The 15788-nt window shown below is 48.1% G+C and overlaps 1 protein-coding gene across 3 annotated transcripts in view; it reads right to left on the bottom strand.

Annotated features, from left to right (window-relative positions):
- Positions 1 to 9442, bottom strand: part of DENND4B (DENN domain containing 4B) — a 59086-nt gene extending 49644 nt beyond the window's left edge. For 2 of the 3 annotated variants that reach the window (XM_079957895.1, XM_079957897.1), the window contains exon 1: positions 9333 to 9442. The gene's annotated coding sequence lies outside the window, so the exon portion shown is untranslated. Of the gene's footprint in view, positions 1 to 981; positions 1070 to 9332 lie in introns of those variants that run through there. The other variant, XM_079957896.1, reaches the window with a different exon arrangement.
- Between the last annotated feature and the right edge of the window lie 6346 nt (positions 9443 to 15788).

Raw genomic sequence — 15788 nt, 5'->3', positions numbered from 1 at the left:
GGATCCCACAGCTAATTCTCCCCTGGTCTCCTCGCTGGCCCAAATAGGACTAATTTAGCAAACTAGTCCTGGTGATCATCTAATGTTTATTTGATGGATTTCCCCCAAATTGATTTTAGAACTTTGAATTTATTTTGTATTTTGTGCTGGTTTTTTTTGTTGTATCACAATTAAGTGTTTTAAATTTGTTGTTAGCTGCCCTGAGCCTGGTTTTCTGAACTGGGAAGGGCGGGGTATAAATTATTATTATTATTATTATTATTATTATTATTAACACACGTGGGAACCGTCCCTTTTGCGGGAACCGCCTGAACTTGGTGCCCGTCAAAGACGCTGGTTTGCCACCTCAGTGAGAAATATAGCCAAGGGTCAAAAGCCCAAATGAAGAGATGCTTTTTGTTGTTGTTGCTGCTGCTGCAGCAGGCGTGTGTGTTGGTTTTGCAGCCCCCCTTACCTTACTCCCCCTCTCACATGGCAAAAAACGGGTTTTGAGATGGCATGCATATAAACGCATGGGTTGACAGCTTCCCTTCGCAGCTGTTCTCTCCTGTACAGAAATGGCGGGGGGGGGAGCGTGGGAAAGGTGGACCTAGATGAGCCCCCCACCCACAACTCCCCGCCTGGCTGATATCCAGCTGCTCAGGAGTTCAGCGTCCTTCCCAAATGCCCTCCGACGCAGGAGCTGGTCTCTCCTGCCTTCCCTCCAATGCTCAGCTGGTTTATTTTTAGATTTGGCTGCACACAAAAACACACACACACATGACTCCCACCTCTGTCACCACCTAGCTGTGCCGCTCTGGGCCGGTGTGGGGCTGGGGAAGCATCTGCCAAGGTTGGGGGCAGCCGATTCTCCTTATTTTTCTTCTGGACAAGGCCTCGAAAGGACATACCTCCTCTGAATGCCGTCAGATAGGCAGCCAGGCAGGCATCCGGATCAGGCCCGCCCGAGGGCTGCCCCGCACTCGCTGCCCCCCAACGTACCTCTCCGCCTGTCAACCACGACCGAGGGAAGATGGGACGCACACACTGGTTTACGGCTCGACAGCACGCGGCTCACGATCTCTCTGCCCTAAAACCGAAAGTTAAAAGGCGTTTCGCAACTCGGGTGAAAGGTCCCCTGTCCGGTTCCCCCCAAACACAGCTGTTGGTGGCTACTCCCCCTGCGGAAGTGCCTTTTTTGTTTCTAAACAACATTTTGACCTGCGAGGAGGGGGCCCCGCCAGGATTTGACGGCTGGGTCAAATCAGGGTGTGGGGTCAACTGTCCCTTTGCTTCCGCTGCCCCCTTCCAGAGAACTGCTTTCTCTCTGGTCCTCTTAAAAGGCGAAAAGTTCAGCAAAGGCCTGCCCGGACTGTACCACTTTTGGGAGGAAGAGGAGCTGAACTGTTGAACAGACAGTGGAACGGACTGCCTCTGAAAGCGGTGGGCTCTCCTGCGCCGGAGATTTTAAAACAGATTATATAAATCCAATTAACAACAACAACAGAGGCAGGATCTGTAGGGGATTCTCCAGCTGGGATTCCTTGCAGCGGGTTGACTCTCAGGCCCCTTGCAACTCTTCGGTTCTAGGATTCTATTAAATGTTCCCACGCTGCAGGCATGCATATAGAATGGGGAAAGCCCCTGCATGCAGAAAGCTAGCATGTCAAGGAGAAGGCTTGGCAAGCACCGAACATGCAGCTCAGCAGGGAGAGAGCACCAGGGAGGCCAGTTAATGGAAACAAGCAGTGCCTGCCCCGCAAAGCCCCTGTTTCTACTCTGCTTCTGACAACCGTCCCCATCCATTCCCCCAAAGACAAAAAAAAAAAACACCATCCAGATACCCAGCACAACAACAGGAAACAGCAGGAGACGAGTGTTCCTGGTTCGCTTTTTCCATGCACCAGATGGCTGTCGAAAACACCACTCAAAAGTCTTTGCCTGAGCTCCCTTCTCACGGGACCTTGGGAAAATGCATGCAGCAGTCAGGCGCTTAGCCCACCTAGCTCAATATTGCATACACTGGCTGGCAGCGCCTTTCCAAGGCGGCGCTCTCTCCCAGCCCGGCCTGGAGATGTCGGAGACTGAGACCACCTGCACGCAGAGCTCTACACACTGAACTGCAGCCTCCGTCTAAAAAAGCAACGCAAGGTTCTAGTCCTCATGAATCTGAGCAAAAGAATGTATTGCACGAAGTCGGGTGGTTGAGCCACGTCACTCAGTACTGTATACACTGACTGGCAGCAGCTATTCTCCAGGGCAGGGGGAAATTTCTGCCTGGAGACACTGGGGATTGAGACTCTCTGCCAGCAAAGCAGGGGCTCAACCACTGAGCTAAGGCGCCTTCAGCAAACAGCAGCAGCGCTGCCAGCTCCTCGAAAGCCTCAGGGCGCAGGCAAAAACATCCGAAATATTTCAATATGCGCATTCATAAATAAAGAGAGGGGGAAAATTAGGCCAACTTTCAGTGCGAAAGTGATCCTGGAAGAGAGTAGGGGATACCCCATAAGCACCCCCAGACAACAGGGTGGGGAAGCGTTCTTGGCCCGAGGGCCACAATCCTTTCTAAGCAACGTTCTGGGGTCCACACGCCACTGGTGGGCAGAGTAACAGCTCCATATTACAGGCTACATTCTGGGCAGTGCTAATAGGCAGGGAGGGGTGTGGCCTGAGAAGGGTCCCAAGGACCAGAGAGGGGATCCGGAGGGCCGCATCCAGCCTTCAACGGCCCCTCTCCCAGCTGTAACAACCCTCCTGAACAGGGAGCGAGCCATCCAACGCAGAGAAGCACTCGCCCAGCAGGGATGTGGCTTCCGACAGGGGCGACTTAACTGCAGGATCCGTCCCTGGCACCAAACTTCTCCGAAGTCTCGGGACCGCAGGCGTGATAATCGCACTGCTGAAAGCGGGGGGCGGGGGGGGCAGCCAGCGGAGGAACACTCAGTGCTGCCTTCCAACTCAGGAAGGGAGCGAAGAATTTGCACTTCCCGTCTGCGGTGCCAGGATGAGGGCAGAGAAAGTGAGGGAGAAGGGAGGAAGCGAAAACTCCCAGAGCTCTGGGAAAGGGAAGTGTGACCGGAGAAGACCGGGGTGGGAGACACCCTCTTTGAGCAGAAGCCAGGGAGGGGAAGAAAACTGGGAAGTCCCGGTTCTGCTTCTTGCTGAGCAGAGGGCGAAAGGAAGGGTCTCTTTGTGCCCAGAGGGAAAGCAGGATCCTGCCAATGCAAAAGAGGCCTGAATCGCGCTTTGCAAAGTGCTGAAGGGAGCCCGTCTAGCACAGCGTCCTGCCCTCACAGCGGACAATTGCGCCTAAGGACCAAGGAATCAGGATAGACTGGACCTGGAGGTTCTACGTGAGAGTCCTATAGCTGGATCAGGCCAAGCAGCCCAGCAGATGCCCCAAGGGGAACTCCACAAACAGGCAGTGTTTGAAATTAGCCAGGCGCAAGGCGCATTTTGGACGTGGGTGGCGCTGTGGGTTAAACCACAGAGCCTAGGACTTGCCGACCAGAAGGTCAGCGGTTCAAATCCCTGTGATGGGGTGAGCTCCTGTTGTTCAGTCCCTGCTCCTGCCAATCTAGCAGTTCAAAAGCATGTCAAAGTGCAAGTAGATAAATAGGTACCGCTCTGGCGGGAAGGTAAACGGTGCTTCCATGCGCTGCTCTGGTTCGCCAGAAGCGGCTTAGTCATGCTGGCCACATGACCCGGAAGCTGTACGCCGGCTCCCTCGGCCAATAAAGTGAGATGAGGGCTGCAACCCCCGAGTCGGCCACGACCGGACCTAATGGTCAGGGGTCCCTTTACCTTTACCTTTAGGCGCATTTGTGACCAAGTTAAGATTCCTGGGCCTGACATATCCCCCATCTGGAGGTGCATCCCTGGGGATCACTGGATCTTGACTGTTTTCGCACACTAGCATCACATCCTGCAGAATTCTATCCCTTATATTTTATCTGCACAATCGGAATGAATTTCAGGAACCAAAATGCTTTTTCTGTGCAGCCTAAGCAGGAACAGTGAACAACCTCATAGCTAATTGTTGTCGCTTGTCTTCACTTACCTCACCCTTCTGCCCTGCTTACGGTTGTGAAGAATATCCCTACGTTATTAATGGTCCGTGTCACCATTAATAAAAAGAGGTTGGAAAAGACCAATATATATGTGGACTGTCCCTGGATCACGTGACTTTTCTTCTTTAAGTCCTCAAAGCTCTTAACCTTGCTCAAGGCGGTCATCTGAACTAGCCAGATGTTTAACTGATCATCAATCACAGCCAGTCCATCATTTGAAAAATAAGACTTTAGGGTTGTCTACCCCAAAATGTTGCAACTAGGCATTCAGTTTTGGGGACTGCAACCTTGGTTTAAGGAGCTACAGTGCTACAGTGGTACCTCGGGTTACATATGCTTCAGGTTACAGACTCCGCTAACCCTGAAATAGCACCTTGGGTTATGAACTTTGCTTCAGGATGAGAACAGAAATCGTGTGGTGGCGGTGCAGTGGCAGCAGGAGGCCCCATTAGCTAAAGTGGTGCTATTTCAGGTTAAGAACAGTTTCAGGTTAAGAACGGACCTCCGGAACGAATTAAGTTCTTAACCCGAGGTGCCACTGTATTTGGCGCCGAGCTTATATATCTGAGTTTCTAACACGGCTGTTGAACCTCTTCCCTCTCAGCCGTTTGTTAGGCTGAGGACACCTGGGGAGAACCCAGAGGTTTGCAGAAGTACAAAAACCCCTTAGGAAACCACTAAGAACAACCGCCCTGCCCTTCCTCAATCATCTTCCTCAAGTATCATTATTAACAAAAGAAGAACATCAGAGTAACCGTTCTGGATCAGGCCCAAACCCCAGCTGGGTTAGGCATCCTGTTCTCACAGTGGCTGACCAGATCAGGTCAATGGCCTGGTTTAGTCCAGCATTGCCTTCTCACGTCCAAGTCGGTGGCCCTGCAGCAGTGAGTTCTGCAGTTTAACAACACGCTGCGCGAAGAAACCTCATCCTCTGTGAAAAGCGGCCCACCTCCATTGCTGAATTTATATTACAGTGGTACCTTGGGTTCCATACACTTCAGGTTACATACGCTTCAGGTTACATACGCTTCAGGTTACAGACTCCGCTAACCCAGAAATAATACCTCGGGTTAAGAACTTTGCTTCAGGAGGAGAACAGAAATCGTGCTCCAGCAGTGCGGCGGCAGCAGGAGGCCCCATTAGCTAAAGTGGTGCTTCAGGTTAAGAACGGACCTCAAGAATGAATTAAGTATGTAACCAGAGGTACCACTGTACGCCGTTCCATTTTTTGGAACGGCTTTTTATGCATTTTATTTTTTAAAAAATTGCATTTTATTATATTTTTTGAAATAACTGTTTTATAAGCTGCATTTTCTATTTGCCGCATCCCGTCTTGGAACCTTCTCGTGAAGGCAAATAAATAAATAAATGCATCTTATGGAATAAACGAAATAAAGAAATTGCAGAGAAGAAACTGACACGCAGCTGGAGGACGACGACAATGGGCTCTCTGTGCAGCTGCAGCCACCCCCCTCGCCCCCAATATTTTTCCTGAGACAACAGCTGTCTGGGGAGAAGCCATGGAACAGATCGGGTCAGATATTAATCTGGGTATTAGATGGCGAGATGCCACTGCTGGGGATAGGAGTTAAGTGATTTCAGTTTAGAGAACCGAGGAGACAGGACAGAAGCTTATAGAATTTTGCCTGGCACAGGGGAAAAGCAGTTAGAGAAAACTTTTCCTCCCTATCTCATGAGCCCTAGAATTCAGGGGGCACCTGTTGAAGCTGAAAAGGGAAGTTTCAGGGCAAACAGAAGGAAGGACTTTTTCGTGCAACTGCGGAACTCACAGCTACAGGAAGATGGCCCCCAACTTGGATGGCTTTCAGAAGACGATACAGATGGATGGAGGAGCAGGCTAGTAGCCATTATGAATCCCATAACCTCCCTGCTTCTAAATCCCAGTTGCTAGAAACCGCAGGAATGCTAGAAAAATGCAACCTGTGCTGCTGAGACATAGTGCGACTCATGCAACCCGTCAGCGATTAATATACACAGAACAATAACTATACATACTTTATCAACCTTCTGAGAAAAATACAAAACATTAAACAAAGCCACAAAGACTTGCGAACTACCCAGCCTCAAATGAACTTAATAATGTCTGGTTTCAATAGATTTTTCAAATGCTTAACTCAGTCTTTTGGATAAGTTCATGAAGATACCAACAAAAGGTAAGTTCGGTGATAATCACAATACCGAGAGATGCTAGTAGAGTTATAGATAGAGACAGGGTGCCGGCGTTTTGCACCTGTTCCGCCTTGGCAGTCCAAGTAATCAAAAGGCCGCTGTTTGCCCCCGATGGGGCCCTTTAACTGGGGCTTGCAGGTAGCACACTCCCAAGATAGTTTTCCGGGCTTCTTGAGTGGTCTAATCTCCAAGTCTTGATACGTATTTTGATATTCAGTCTTATAGAGAATACTCTTTCTTGGCGTAAGCTTAAGAGACTTATTTGCTTAGCCATCGGGGGCGAGAAGAGAGGTTATAGGAAACCAGACAGAGGGCCTTCTCAGTAGTGGCGCCCACCCTGTGGAACTCCCTCCCTTCAATTGTGAAGGAAATAAGTAACTATCTTATCTTTAAAAGACATCTGAAGGCAGCCCTGTTTAGGAACGTTTTTAATATTTAATGCTGTATTGTTTTTAACACTCGATTGGAAGCCGCCCAGAGTGGCTGGGGAAACTCAGCCAGGTGGGCAAGGTATAAACAATTATTATTATTATTATTATTAATAATAACTATGGGGCCCTTTAAATGGGGCTTGCAGGTAGCACACTCCCAAGATAGTTTTCCGGGCTTCTTCAGTGGTCTGAGCTCAAAGTCTTGATACGTATATTGATATTCAACCTTATAGAGAATACTCTTTCTTGGCTTAAGTTTAAGAGACTGATTTGCTTAGCCATCAGGGGCGAACAGCGGCCTTTTGATTACTTGGACTGCCAGGGCGAAACAGGTGCAAAACGCCAGCACCCTGTCTCTATCTACAACTCTACTAGCATCTCTCGGTATTGTGAATATCACCAAACTTACCTTTTGTTGGTATCTTCATGAACTTACCTAAAAGACTAAGTTAAGCATTTGAGAAATCTATTGAAACCAGACATTATAAGTTCATTTTGGGCTGGAGTCTTTGTGGCTTTGTTTAATGTTTTGCATTTTTCTCAGAAGGTTGATAAAGTATGTATAATTATTGTTCTGTGTATATTAATGGCCAACGTGTTGCATGAGAAACCGCAGGAAGGCGGACAGTGCTCTTGCGATCGGATCCTGCTGGCTAGTTTCCAATTGAGGCATCTAGTTGACCCCTGCGAAAACAAGATGCTGGACTGGATGGGCCTTAGGCCTGATCCTGCCGCCGGTCTCTGCTGCTTCTATGCTGATGCTGAGAACTGGGAAGAGGTCTTGGCACCCCCTCCATCAGAAGCGGAGTGGAGGGGATACAGCTCAGCTCTGGGCAAGAAGGGGAAAGGGGAGTGAGACATATATAAATTCAATAAATAACAGTAAAACAATTCTGCGGCAGCTGTTGGCTGTGTCAGAGAAGCCAGGTGTTGCCCCGAGTATCGGGAAGTGAGAACCGCAGAGGAAGAAACCAGAAATGTTCTAAAAAGCACCAAAATATTATAATAGGCGGAGGAACATGCATCCAAAAACGAAAGTGCAGTATCTAATTCGCACTCCGGAAACAGAGGGCACGCACCCCTCAGCCCACAGACACCTGCCAGATTTGGAACAACACGTCTCTGAGGTGGAGCAAGAGGGATGGGAGGCTGTGAAACTCCTAACTGGGGCCGGGGGGGGGGGGGCGGCAGAGGAGAAGCTCTGTGGGGTGTGTGAAAGCAGAGAAAGAGGGGGGAAGACCAGTCGAAATATTGCGAGAAGCAAATCTGAATGAATTTGATGCTGGTTTTCGAAAACCGGAAAACAATAATCAGCAGAAAAGAAGAAATAAATATTGTGAGGGGCTCCAGGAAGAGTTGGGGGTGCGAGGCAGTTTGTGGGTGTTGCAAAGTGGGGGTGGGGGTAAAATAAATGTGGAATTTCCCCTCTCTTGAGTGGCGCTGTGGGTTAAACCACAGAGCCTAGGACTTGCCGATCAGAAGGTCGGCGGTTCGAATCCCCGCAATGGGGTGAGCTCCCGTTGCTCAGTCCCTGCTCCTACCAGCCTAGCAGTTCGAAAGCACGTCAAAGTGCAATTAGATAAAGAGGTACCACTCTGGCGGGAAGGTAAACAGTGTTTCTGTGTGCTGCTCTGGTTCGCCAGAAGCGGCTTAGTCATGCTGGCCACATGACCCGGAAGCTGTACGCCGGCTCCCTCGGCCAGTAAAGCGAGATGAGCGCCGCAACCCCAGAGTCGGCCACGACTGGACCTAATGGTCAGGGGTCCCTTTACCTTTAAAAAATATAAGCCTTCTAGTTCAGGATATCATGGGGAGGAGGTATAAAGGAACGCGAGCCAGAATTGCGGCCTCTAACTGGTTTTGACAGCGGGTGGGTGGGTGGAAAGCCAGTAGCCATTGCAGTGCCCCCCCCAAACAAACAGACAAACAAAACAACAGTTCAAGGTCTCAATTTCTGTCGCCTCCCCTGTCTACTGTGTCAGGGAGGAGGAAAGCAGACTAGAAATTGGGATTTTTTTGGGGGGGGAGAGGACTGAAAGTGCATTTTTTTCCGGGCGGGGGGGGGGGAGATAAATAAGACTCAAAGGGGGGTAAAAATACGACAGGAGGAGCAATCCCAGGAAGACGCACTGAGAACCGGCAGAGGATCCAGTTCCTAGCAGAATTGGCCCCTGCCTGGAGAAGAAGTGATGCAATCACTGGCTGGGACTGCCAATTTATTCTTATTTATGGCGGGGTGGGGGGGGGAGGAGAAGAGGGGGGTGGGGAGGGGGGAGGGGGAGGAAAGTGTGCCCGCAAGAAAAAAGGGGGTGTTAAAAATAAAAGAGAAAGAGAGAGAGAAGCAGAGTTGGGTTGGGAGTGTTGTTTTGAGAGGGAAGGCAAATTCCTCTATGCAAAAAAAAAAACGGACCTCAAAGGGGAGCGCAGGGGCTGGATTGGGGGGAGAGGTGGGGTGGGGTGTGGGGGTCTCTGTCAGAAGTTGGGAGGGGGGAGGGCCGGGATGAGAAAGATGGGCTTGGGAAGGGGAGGGAGAGAAAATGAAGGGGTCGCTGCTGAGGGGGAGGGAGGGAGGGGAAGGAAGGAAGGAGGCGAAAGGCGAGGCGCGTTGCATCGCATAGCATCGCCTTGCATTGCACTGCAACCAGTGCACGCGTCTCCTTACCTGGGCAAACTCCGGCGGTGGCTGCGCTGCCGCTCCTGCTACCCTCCAGCCCACGCCATAGCCTGAGCCCGGCCTGCCTGCGCTCAGCTGCTCAGCTGCTCAGCCCGCTCCTCCTCCTCCCCCCTCCCTCCTCCTCCCCCCTCCGCAGAGGCGGAAAGTGCGCCACCTGCCGCAGAGGAGGACCCTGGAGAGAACTCAGCCCACCCCACCCCACCCCCGCCGCCCTTGATGCATGGGATTCAGGAGGGGAGGGGGCGGACGGACGGGAGAGACCTGTGGCGCCCTCCATAGAAGCGTAGGATCTCAGAGTGGCGGGGAGGGACACCCCCGGGTCATCTAGACCAACCCCCTGCAATGCAATGCATGAGTCTCAGCTGAAAGCATCCATCGCAGACGCGCCCCCCCCCCCAACTTCTGCTTAGAAACCTCCAAGGAAGGAGAGAGCCCACCACCTCGCGAGGGAGACTTTTTCCCACTTTGGAACAGCTCCCGCTGTCAGAAAGTTTTTCCTGATGTTGCGTCGGAATCTCCTTCCTTGCAACTTGGAAGTCCTGGGTTCGAGTCCTACCCTCCAGATCAGGAGGAGACAAGCTTGTTCCCTCTTCTGTGTGGCAGGCCTTAAGATATTTGGCTTCCAACGAAAGAAGAATGGCAGACAAAATTAATGGACTACGCAGAATTGGATAAAATGACAGGAAGGATTCGGAACCTGCGGGACCAGAGATTCGCAGAAGATTGGAAGAAATATATGAACTGTTTGAAGAGCAACTGTAATCAACAGATTACGCTAGTAGGACTACAAGAGGTTTTGTAAGGAGAAATGTATGAAACATTGCAAAATAGAGAAAGAATAGAGATATCAGTTATGGGTTAAATGTAATTGTGGAAGTAAGAAATGTATATTTAGTGAATAGATTGGAAAATTTTCAGATCTGATTGATGGAAGTCAAAAAATGGTATAAGATATGAAAGTATGTTTAATTACTGTTGAAAATGATATGTCGAAAAACTAATAAAAAAATTATATATAAAAAAAGATATTTGAAGATGGCTATCATATCTCCTCTCACTTTTCCTCTTAACAAACCCTGCTCCCTCAACCGTTCCTCATAAGGCACCTCCAGATTTATTTATTCTGTTGTTGTTGTTGTCCCACCCTTCACCTTACAACGATCACGTAAAACACAAGAAAATGTTACATAGAATACAATATTAAATATATGCTTAAAACAACTTATTATTGCCAGACGTTCAAGTCTTACCTGAAGTCGTCAGGTGGCAGGTGGAGGTCATGGATATCCAGGTAGATCAGAGTTCCTTGAAGACTATTATAATAATTTTATTATTTGTACCCTGCTCATCTGAGTGGATTGCCCCAGAAATTCTGGGCAGCTTCCAACAGATATAAAAACATAATAAAACATCAAACATAAAAAAGCTTCCTTTAGATGTCTTCTAATGGTTACATAGTTACTTATCTCCTGGACATCTCCTGGGAGGGCGTTCCACAAGGCAGGTGCCACTACCGAGAAGGCCCTTTACCCGGTTCCCTGGAGCATCATGTCTCATTGTGAGGGAACCACTAGGAAACAGTCAGAGCTGATCTCAGTGTCTGGGCTGAAAGATGGGGGTGCCACAGGGTTCTGTCTTGGGCCCGGTCTTATTCAACATCTTTATCAACGACTTGGATGATGGACTCAAGGGCATCCTGATCAAATTTGCAGATGACACCAAACTGGGAGGGGTGGCTAACACTCCAGAGGACAGGATCACACTTCAAAACGACCTTGACAGATTAGAGAACTGGGCCAAAACAAACAAGATGAATTTTAACAGGGAGAAATGTAAAGTATTGCACTTGGGCAAAAAAAAATGAGAGGCACAAATACAAGATGGGTGACACCTGGCTTGAGAGCAGTACATGTGAAAAGGATCTAGGAGTCTTGGTTGACCACAAACTGGACATGAGCCAACAGTGTGAAGCGGCAGCTAAAAAAGCCAATGCAATTCTGGGCTGCATCAATAGGAGTATAGCATCTAGATCAAGGGAAGTAATAGTGCCACTGTATTCTGCTCTGGTCAGACCTCACCTGGAGTACTGTGTCCAGTTCTGGGCACCACAGTTCAAGAAGGACACTGACAAACTGGAACGTGTCCAGAGGAGGGCAACCAAAATGGTCAAAGGCCTGGAAACGATGCCTTATGAGGAACGGCTAATGGAGCTGGGCGTGTTTAGCCTGGAGAAGTGGAGGTTAAGGGGTGATATGATAGCCATGTTCAAATATATAAAAGGATGTCACATAGAGGAGGGAGAAAGGTTGTTTTCTGCTGCTCCAGAGAAGCGGACACAGAGCAATGGATCCAAACTACAAGAAAGAAGATTCCACCTAAACATTAGGAAGAACTTCCTGACAGTAAGAGCTGTTTGACAGTGGAATTTGCTGCCAAGGAGTGTGGTGGAGTCTCCTTCTTTGGAGGTCTTTAAGCAGAGGCTTGACAACCATATGTCAGGAGTGCTCTGATGGTGTTTCCTGCTTGGTTGGACTCGATGGCCCTTGGGGTCTCTTCCAACTCTATGATTCTATGATTCTATGTTCCTTCAGGAATAATTGCTAGTAGTAATAAAACATTTTAAAAAGACTGTCAGGAAGCTTGCCGGCATCAGCCTCAGGCCTCAGAATGTAGCATAGGCACTTGTCATTTGAATCAGTCAGTTTAGGACTTAAAGGTAAAGGGACCCCTGACCATTAGGTCCAGTCATGACCGACTCTGGGGTTGTGGCGTTCATCTTGCTTTACTGGCTGAGAGAGCTGGCGTACAGCTTCTGGGTCATGTGGCCAGCATGACTAAGCTGCTTCTGGCAAACCAGAGCAGCACATGGAAACTCTGTTTACCTTCCCACCGGAGCAGTACCTATTTATCTACTTGCACTTTGACGTGCTTTTGAACTGCTAGGCTGGCAGGAGCAGGGACCGAGCAACGGGAGCTCACCCCGTCGTGGGGATTCGAACCGCTGCCCTTCCGATCGGCAAGCCCTAGGCTGTGTGGTATAGACCACAGCGCCACCAGCATCCAGTTTGGGACTTACCCTCCTGTTATAAGAATTTTAAGGTCTCAAATATAGGATAAATATTCATAAATGCTTTCCCAGTAGTGATGTATGGAAGTGAGAGCTGGACCATAAAGAAGGCTGATCGCCGAAGAATTGATGCTTTTGAATTATGGTGCTGGAGGAGACTCTTGAGAGTCCCATGGACTGCAAGAAGATCAAACCTCTCCATTCTGAAGGAAATCAGCCCTGAGTGCTCACTGGAAGGACAGATTGTGAAGCTGAGGCTCCAGTACTTTGGCCACCTCATGAGAAGAGAAGACTCCCTGGAGAAGACCCTGATGTTGGGAAAGATGGAGGGCACGAGGAGAAGGGGGCGACAGAGGACGAGATGGTTGGATAGTGTTTTCGAGGTTACCAGCATGGGTCTGACCAGGCTGCGGGGGGCAGTGGAGGACAGGAGTGCCTGGCGTTCTCTGGTCCATGGGGTCACGAAGAGTCGGACACGACTAAACGACTAAACAACAACAACATTCATAAATGCACACATATCTAAATATATAAACCATGTGTCTGAAATAGTACAGGAGAGCAACCCTGAAGTCATTTTGACTCTCCCAAAGACCTCAAATGTTCCTCTGCAGTAAGGGAGGTAAATGGGGAAAGCCTTCCCATTGTCTTTTCACTTACAAATCCTGTCTTAAGGGCGTATTTGTGTATGAATAGGGTGAGCCTGTGACCTGGATTCAGGAACTAAAGAATTAATCATCACAAAAGAATGCCCCGGCTGCCCAGGTAATGCAATCAGTCACCATTATTAGGTATCCTGGCAGACAGGATTTCTGCTGTAGACCATCTCCTATGATGTTAGTATGCTGATTTTGGGGTGGTCTTTTTTTTTTTTTATAGAATATTTATTAAGGTTTTCAAAAATAATACAATATAAAATAAAAAAGAAAGAATAACAAAAATACAAAAATACAAAAATAATTAAAAACACATAGAATTTCCATTACTTATTTTCTTTTAACTTATTTTCCAGACCTCCTCATACCTCCCTTTCTTGTATTCCAATTCAAATTGTTAGTTCAGCAAATCCTCACCATTAATTTTTACTTATTTCTAAACCTTTTTTTTCCATATCTCTTAAGCATTACAGCTGGAAACCACTTAATTTCTGTCCAACATCATTCTAACATTCATTAATTTTACGATATTTCTGTAAGTAATCTTTAAATTTCTTCCAGTCTTCTTCCGCCGACTCTTTTCCCTGGTCTCGGATTCTGCCGGTCATTTCTGCCAGTCCCATATAGTCCATCATCTTCATCTGCCATTCTTCCAGAGTGGGTAGATTTTGGGGTGGTCTTTGGCTAAGGGGGTTGGGCAATGTCATAGTCTTTAAAGGTTCCTGCACACTTTTAATCAGGGTCTCTCCCTCCTTGGAAGGGAACTCTGTTGCAACAGAAAAATAAACATCTGCCTTGCTTTCCACTGATCCAGCCTCTATCCATTTTTCTCTGACTGATCATGGAATTCGGGGACTCAGAGTCCCTTGGGGAATTGGGCAGAAAAAGCCAAACCCCAATTTTTACATCAATTTCCAGAGCAGGAGAAAACAAGCTTGCTCCATTTCCCATGAGACTGCCCTTCAGATATGGCTATTGTATCGCCTCTCCATCTTATCTTCTCCGGGCTAAACATAATAATAATAATAATAATAATAATAATAATAATAATAATAATAAATTTTATTTATATCCCGCCCTCCCCAGCCGAAGCCGGGCTCAGGGCAGCTAACAACAATAAAACAGTACAAATGTACAGCACAAACAACACTCTAAAATCACTCATTATAAAATTAATTAAATTCAAGCCACTGGCCACCATTGGGCCAGAGCTCCGCGAAGATTGCCGAGGGAGGGAGTCAGGCTGTGCCCTGGCCAAAGGCCTGGCGGAACAGCTCTGTCTTGCAGGCCCTGCGGAAAGATGTCAAGTCCCGCAGGGCCCTAGTCTCTTGTGATAGAGTGTTCCACCAGATCGGGGCCACAGCCGAAAAAGCCCTGGCTCTAGTTGAGGCCAGCCTAACTTCTCTGTGGCCTGGGACCTTCAAGATGTTTTTATTTGAAGACCATAAGTTTCTCTGTGGGGCATACCAGGAGAGGCGGTCCGGTAGGTACGAGGGTCCTAGGCCGTATAGGGCTTTAAAGGTTAAAACCAGCACCTTAAACCTGATCCTGTACTCCACCGGGAGCCAGTGCAGCTGGTATAGCACCGGGTGAATGTGATCTTGCAGTGAAGACTCCATAAGGAGTCTCGCTGCGGCATTCTGCACCCGCTGGAGTTTCTGGGTCAGTCTCAAGGGCAGCCCCACGTAGAGCGAGTTACAATAATCCAGTCTGGAGGTGACCGTCGTGTGGATCACATCCTGTTCTAAGTAGCCCATGGAAATGCCATTTACCTTCCCGCCAGAGTGGTACCTATTTATCTACTTGCACTTTGACGTGCTTTTGAACTGCTAGGTTGGCAGGAGCAGGGACTGAGCAATGGGAGCTCACCCCGTTGCGGGGATTTGAACCGCTGACCTTCTGATCGGCAAGCCCTAGGCTCTGTGGTTTAGACCACAGCGCCACCCGCATCTGGTGGTAAAAAAGGAGCCAGGCAGGTGAGGTCAGACTGAGGCCACCCAAATGGTCTTCTTCTTCTTTGGCGATCACGCATAGCCGAGTAAGACTGTCTTTCAGAAACACCCAAATGGTACAGCCACCACTGTTCCCAACCTCATTCTTTTTTTTTTTTTTTAATATCTTTCATTTATATTTTCCAGATATATACATTTCACTGATTTCACAATCATTTTGACATTTTAAAACTTGACTTCCTTCTCCCTCTTTCTGCGGTTCCTTAAATTTATTAATATCTTCTGCATGTCCAAATTCACTTACTGGTTTATCTACTTTAAATATAAACTCTTATGCAACTGCAGGTTATTTCAATAATCCTGTCAGTGTTTTTATCTGTTTACAATTTATCTGTAAATATTCAGCAAACCATTTCCACTCCTTTATTGAAAGTTTGCTATCTTGATTTCTTATTCTTCCAGTCAGTTTCGCCATTTCTGCATCTTCCATTAGTTTTTGTATCCATTCTTCCTTTGCTGCGACTTCTGCTATAGTCGCGTACATGAATAAGTTTCTATTCAATTTGGGTAGTTCTGTCCCTATAATTCCTAAGAGAAAGGCTTCTGTGTTTGTTTGTTTGTTTCAAACGTTATTTTGAACATCTTTTTCATTTCATTGTATAGTGGTACCTCGGTTGTCGAACGTAATCGGTTCCGGGAGACCGTTCGACTTCTGAAATGTTCGACAACCGAGGCGCAATGAGCGGCCTGCAATTTCCATTGAGAAAAT

Source organism: Podarcis cretensis, assembly GCF_951804945.1.
Source record: "Podarcis cretensis genome assembly, chromosome: 16".
In the NCBI taxonomy this organism is placed as follows: domain Eukaryota; kingdom Metazoa; phylum Chordata; class Lepidosauria; order Squamata; family Lacertidae; genus Podarcis; species Podarcis cretensis.
Note: the sequence above shows the minus strand (reverse complement) of the source record. Positions and strands in the feature narration are given on the sequence as shown.